Source organism: Salvia splendens, chromosome 2 (assembly GCF_004379255.2).
Source record: "Salvia splendens isolate huo1 chromosome 2, SspV2, whole genome shotgun sequence".
NCBI lineage: Eukaryota > Viridiplantae > Streptophyta > Magnoliopsida > Lamiales > Lamiaceae > Salvia > Salvia splendens.
The window spans coordinates 19,420,101-19,427,190 of record NC_056033.1 but is presented as its reverse complement, the minus strand read 5'-3'; positions in this window follow the sequence as shown (position 1 = coordinate 19,427,190).

Genomic DNA, 7,090 nt, shown 5'->3' with positions numbered 1-7,090 from the left:
CCGGGTGAGAGCAGAGGAAGAAAGCAAGACGAAGGGGGAAGAGAGTGTCCTTCCTCATCCCAAGAGGGGCCACCATACCAGTAAAGGTATTGGGTTTACTAACGCAGCCCAGCATGCCCCTCCACGCGAAGGAGATGAGGGAAATGATACCTAGAAGTAGGAGCTCCGATGAACGCGAATGTCCTGCAGGTAATACGGAAGGCCTGCAAAATGGAGGCAATAAGGAAGGCCTATAACATCCCATGTTCAACCATCTCAAAGGCAGTAGTATCACCCTTAACTCATTTTATTTGTGTAATTTGTTGTTTTCTATTCCGTTCTCACACTTAGTCCTGTGCATGGACTAAGTGTGAGAAGTTTGTGGAGGTTGTTGTCCGTTTTTGCCTATGTGTTTTGTTTGTTGTTTTTCTGTTTTGATTGGCATGTTTGATTGTTGGCACTGTCTCACACTTAGCCCAGTGTCTGGTCTAAGTGTGAGAAGTTTTCCTTGGTTTTTGTTGTGCCGTTGCCTATACCTAACCCTTTTCCACTACATCCAGTCCCTCGAGGATGAGTTCATATGCAGTGGGAGGGGGGAGATTAGTTCTAGAAAATAAAAATCATACATGTCAAAAATTTAATTTTTGAAAATACAAAATATCAGTTAGTAATAAATAGGCAACATGCATGAAGTTGGATAAGTGAAAGACTTGATTAGTTTTGGAAGAGTTAGAGAAAGAAATCAGTATGTTTACATGTAGAACCTGATTGCAAAAAAACTTGATCAGTTTGAACGATGCAAGTTGATGGAAATGCTCAATTTTTAAACTTACTGTGAAGCCTCTCTATATGTGAGTTATAAGCCAAAGTAGAACACTTTCTACTATCTTTACAAAGAAAAAATTTTACGAGAGGCTGAATTATTAAAATTTAGATAAAAATTGCACAAGTAGTAAGGACTAGAGGCATTAGGACTTAACCAATTTGACCCTTTTCTTCTTTCGCTCCACGAACCTGCCTCGTCAAGCAAGGCACCCCTTAGTTAACCAAGTTGAGCCCATACACTTTGACCCTTTTTTTGAAACCAAAACCCATATCCATATCCATACACTTTTTCTTTTTCTTTTACAAACACGTGAGGAAAAGAGGTCAAGAGATGAGTCATTTCAAGGAAAATGGGGTACCAATAGAAAGTCAAAATAAAAGGGTAGCCGAGTTGAGCAAGTTAGTCAATCAGGTTGATCAAGTCAGAAATCGAGAAAAGTTTGTGAAAAAGAGGGCAGGAAAAAATTGTAACCTGACCCATGCAAGTCGAAAGGTAGAAAATAAAGCCAAAATATTAAGGCTAAAAGTCGTCACTTGACCAAGTGAGGTATCTAGTGGCAAAATAAAAGGTTCAAATCTTTGGTCTCTTGACTCTTGTGTTTTTCTTTTTACAGTTTATTTTTTTTAAAACTTAGAACCCCTAGGACCCTACCTTGATACACCACTACCCTTAAGCCCCATTACACCCCAAACAAAGACCTTAAGGAGCTATTTTGTGCAATCCGATTCGAGGTATTAAATTTGTGGCAATACCAAGTGAACAGTCCTAACATCTCTGGTAAGAAATGAGTGACTGAGTGATCTAACAGTGGTTTTTAAATTGAGTAATCTTGACGAACTGACACCTTGATCAAGTAAAAGTGAAAAGGAAGAAATATAAGCTGCTGGCAAATGGATTGACCTCGACCTCGGGTATGATTGTTGGGAATTTATTCGATCAAATGCATCTATGTGAATATGTGTTTTTATTTCGAGTCTTGTTTTCTTTTTCGTTTTCTTTTACTTTCTTGAAATGAGAAAACCATGTCTGAAATTTGCCTTATCTTTTTCTTTTCTTTTTCTTTATACTTGGGGACAAGTATGTTTTAGCAAACCACTACCCACTCCACCAACCGACTCGGAAGCCAACTGTGGAGAAAGCAAGGACATCACCTCGGTGAGTCCACTTGAATCGATAGCAACCTCAGTCATGGAGGAAGCCAAGGAGGAGACCAACATGGTTTACAATCAAGCAGAAGATCTTGAGATAGGTTCATTCTATGTCACTCGGTGAATGAGTTGACATCTGCCATAGCTGTCACTCAAGGGTAGGAGGCGGTGTATGTGAACCCAAACATGCTTGTCACCCTACCTACCTTCTTGGGAACTGATGCAGTGAACCCGATTGAATTCCTCCGTGAGTTCGATAAAATTTGCAGAGTGCATAGGAGACCAGAGGGGTCAAGTGAGAAGGATTTCAAGCTAAGGGTTATTCCACTCTCTCTAAAGAGCGAAGCAGATGCCTGGTTTAGAGGATTGGAACCCAACAACATCAAGACGTGGTCAGATTTCAAAGTGGAGTTCCTGAATCAATTCTTCCCAACAGCAAAAGCAAATGCACTCCGAAGAGAAATCAGAGAGGCTACCCAAGGGTGTGGCGAAAGCCTGAGCAAATACTGGTACAGATACAGAGGTCTTCTGGATGCATGCCCGAATCATAATCTGATGGAAGTGGAGGTCTACTCAAAGTTTTATGATGGAATGGATGCAAAGAGCAAAGACTTGGTAAACTCGTCAAGTGGAGGAAGTTTCTACAAACTCAGGTTGAGTAAGGCCAAGATTGTCCTGGAAAAGCTTCTAAATGCGAAGAGAGAGTACGATGATACAGCAGTGACCCTATTGCAAGAAAAGGTGAAGAGTACTCCCGCAGAATACAAGGACAGTCTACTAAAGGGCCGGGTCGACAAGCTAGAGGAAGCCCTCCAGTCAATGATCGAGTCAAGACAACATCCAGTCATTCCAAATCAACCCCGCTCCCAAGCTGATCAAGTGCACTTTCAACCGGATACAAGGGGAGTTTGGAATTCAAGAAGAAGTTGGAACCCTAAAGGTCAGGCAGAGGTGTACCAACAGGAACACCCACACTGTGGAGAATGGAGTTGGGCAGACCAATACACCCATACGAATACACACATTTCCTAAACCTCCACTCAAACACCATCTTGGCATATGGGATACCCACACTACCAACCCTACCCTGAGTTTCAAAGCCATGAATTCAACCCACCAACATACCAAGTCATCCTTATCATACCTACCCTTCCGAGGCAGGGGACTACTTCCCCACATGGTCGAACGAGGGTTGGCAAACTCAAGATACTTGTTGTCACCAAGACCAAATTAAAACCAGTATCAACCTCAATCCCAGTACAGTTCTCAACCCCCTTTGAACGAGAATCGTTATGCAAACTCTGCAGCAGGGGAAATTGAGGGATTGATTGTACCCCAACAGAATGTGCAGCATTGCATGGAAAAAGATGATGTGTTGGTGATACAAAATGCAACGTACTTGTGATGAACAACAATCCGACATGGGTGAAATGATCAGGCAGGTAGCTCTACTCACTGAGATGATCAAAGGAATACAAGACAACAGAGAAAGGTCAGAGGTGAATGAGAGCAGGGAAGAAGCAGAGTATGCAAGTGAAACCGAGGAAAAGGAAACATCTAGTGTTGATGACAAGTCAAAGCCATCGTTGGGGGAACAGGAAGAAATCGAAGATGTTGGAGTGGAACCAGCAGAAGAAGAGTCTCAAACTGAAAAAGAGTCTACCTCCGTACTTCTTGAGAACGAGATGTCACAGAACATTACGGAGGAACCAAAGAATGAGCCTCAAGAGACGGAATGAGAATGCATCAAGCATTGGGAAGGACTAGACACTGCGTTGTTCTATCTCCAGACAAGAAAAATGCATGTGCATGGCGAAGAGGTAGAGAAATTCACAGCTGCGATGGAAGGAAAGAATACACTGGCAGAGAAACCACCTCTAGCAATCGACGAGTCTGAAGGGTGTTGCTATGAAGAAGGTCAACCGGAACGGCAGGAAGAAAGATGGAGAAGGAAGGCTGCAAGATCTATCTACTGGATGCAGCTACAACCATGGCCAGAACCGTTCGAAGTGAAGAAACCTCCTGACCCTGGATTGCGTCCCAAGGAGAATAAGAAGATTCAAGGGACGTACAAGAATCATAAGAAAAAGCGGGGTGCCATGGTGATATAATCTTCAGGAAAATCAGTAGGCAGAAGGAGGATGGTTAATGCATGAACTCTAGTCCAAGATTATTCCCAATATGGTTTCCCAAACTTCAAACTGACCAAGTGGGGAAGTAACTCAAAATCACTTAATCAAGTTGATTTCAAATATGGTGACGAGAACCAGAGGATGGATGACTATGAGGAGGAAAAGAAACTGCCAAACCATGAGCACAGGGGTGAAGAGGTGATCAACTAGGTGGAAAGTACTACTCCTAACATCTTGGTGGAAATTGAATCAAATGCAAGTTTGCAACTTAAGCAGTCCACCACATCCTGAGAGCTACAAAGTTTCAGGGAGTATTCTTTCTGATAACCTTTCTTTGGTCAATCCCCCAAGGCTAGGGATGAATGTTTTCTTTATTTATTTTTATTTTATTTTATTTAAAGATTCTCAAATAGCTTTTATTTCTTTTGAAATAATGAAAATTTCTTCATGAAAATTTCGGATGTATCTGGGAGGAGTTTTAAATTTTAAATGATAAATCTTTAATTCTCAGAAGAGAATCTCCGACTAGTACTCCAAAGGTCTTTTGTTTTATTCCTTGCAGCTTTCTAGTTAATTTTTGGCTGAATAAAGGAGTAAAAAAAAATTAAGTGTGATTTGTTTTTAACTGGAAAAAGGAAAAGAAGGGGAAAATTGGATATGTGAATTGTTTTTTTTATAGAGAATAGTAAAATGCGGAATTATTCAGGATTTAAAAATTGGCGCAGTAAGGCGAATAGACGCTGATGTCATGTCGACCGTTCCCACTTCCTCCTATACTCCTATATCCGTATTATCTCTCTCACTTCCCCACATCCAGTTATCCTCTGCAATCCATCAAGCGAAGGATCTCCAAACACACTTCCCACAGATTTCAAGCAAAACCCCCTCCTCACTAACTATGGAGAAACCTTCAACCTCCTGCCTTCACCGTAAACCTATTTCCGACAGACAGGTACGCCTACTTCTGGCAACCGGTCACTAAGAACCCCCAACACCTTCCTCCTCGTCCTTAACCACTACCAAATCCACTTAATCCCCAGAAACCTCTTCAAGCAACTCGCGATCAGGAAATTCCAGAGGGGTAATGCGAAGAGTTAGACCTACGGTGGAAAAGCCCTATCCGTTCACTTACCAAGCCGCCGACATTGGAAACGAAGAATTTCCCCCATCTGCACCCTTCAACAATGGAATCATTCCACCGGGCGGCGAGTGCGTTTAATTCCAGCTACTCCTCAAACAGAGGGCTTGGCACTTCCCACCTCACAGCCAAGGGCACTTCAGGATGTTGGTACATCACAGTCACCGGAGACGTCTAGAGGTGATTTGTACGCAAGGATCATCAGAGAAGCACTGGCCAAGATTGATCATGGCGAGAGCGAGGAAGAAGAGGTGAACTCCAGTGAGAGTTCGAGTAAAGCAGCAATCCAGTCGAACATTAAACCTTTGAGCCCTACATTGTCATCTTCAGTCAGATTCGGCACAGATGACGAATACAAAACAGGGGAAGGCCCAGCAGAGAGGAAGAGAGGTCGGAATTTTGAAGAAATCGCGTCGGAGGTGATTCGCGAGATGCGCGACGCTAGGGAAGAAAAAGAGAAAAAATCAAAGGGAACGACAAGGTTGGGAGAACCGTCGCAAATTCCTGCAGACGTGGGCAGTGATGAACCCCAGGAGGATCCCATTCGAGCAATCTATGACTTGACGGGGACAGATGATGAAAAGAAAGTTGCATCTGATGGCTGGAAAAGAACAATGGAGGAAACGGTGAATATGTTGGTGACAGAGAGTCGTCTCTTGGATGGACAGGGAGACTCAATCCTCCAACCAACCCTCACCGACGGTCTCAGTAGCAAGGCAGAGTAAACCTCCACAGAATGTCCCAGATGCCGACCTTGCGGGACCCTCGAGGAAAAGAAAATTAGCTGCCACCCCCAGCCTACCACCAGCTGCCCTACTGACTTCCTCCACAACCAAGGGAAACAAGCGGGAGGAGCAGCCTAGCCAGAAGAAAAACTAAGCTAGCAGAACCAAGTAAACCTTACATTCAGTTTTAGTCTTATGTTTTTCTCTTTAAGCATGTTCCTGTTTATTTGTACATATATTTCTTTTATGCCCTATGTGATCTTCTCCTACTTAGCCCATTGTTTGGTCTAAGTGTGAAAAGTTTGTTGGTATATATGATGTCCATTTTCTGTTTGTTTACCTTCTCCCACTTAGCCCGTTGCACGGTCTAAGTGTGAGAAGTTTTGTCTGAAACATGATAAGCATGCTTTGTATTAAATATTTGTTTTTGCTGCCTTATCCCACTTAGCCCAATGCTTGATCTAAGTGTGAGAAGTTTGGTTTTCCCCGTTCAATCACGGACTACCCTGTTTTCCACTTCATTAAGTCCGCTTGAGGGCAAACTGAGATGAAGTGGGAGGGGGAAAAGTCAGTACAGTCAATTTTCGAAGCATGCTTGTTTAGTTGACTTTATGTGTTTTGGAAATGAGCTGGTTAAAAAAAGGCAAGATTCCCTTAGTGAGAGTGATTGAAGAAATGATGCATGTTGATTTGTGAGTTTCTTTTCCTTAATAAGCCTAAATCTGTTTGGATGAAGTAAGAACGATAGGAGTAGCTTTGATCCTATCCTTCTGTGAAACCCTCTGAAATGTGAGTTAAAGGCTTAGAGTAGAACACTTTCTACTGTCAGATGATAAGAGAGACTACCATTGATGCTTAGAGGAAAATGACACACGCTAATAAGGACTAAAGGCAATAGGACTAACCAGTTGAGCATAATTCTTTCAAACCACATGAACATGCCTCATTGTAAGGGCACTCCCTAGTAAATCTTTTGAGCCTAAATTGCAGTTACCCTTTCTTTTATAAACCCTTAGCTTTCATGTCATGTGAACAAGGGGTTAGGCTGGGGCAACTCACCATCCGGGGTAAGAGATGGGCTGTGAAACAGGGAAGTAAAAAAATTAAATATGGAGAAAGAGAAAGGGCAGGAAACCTTGTAA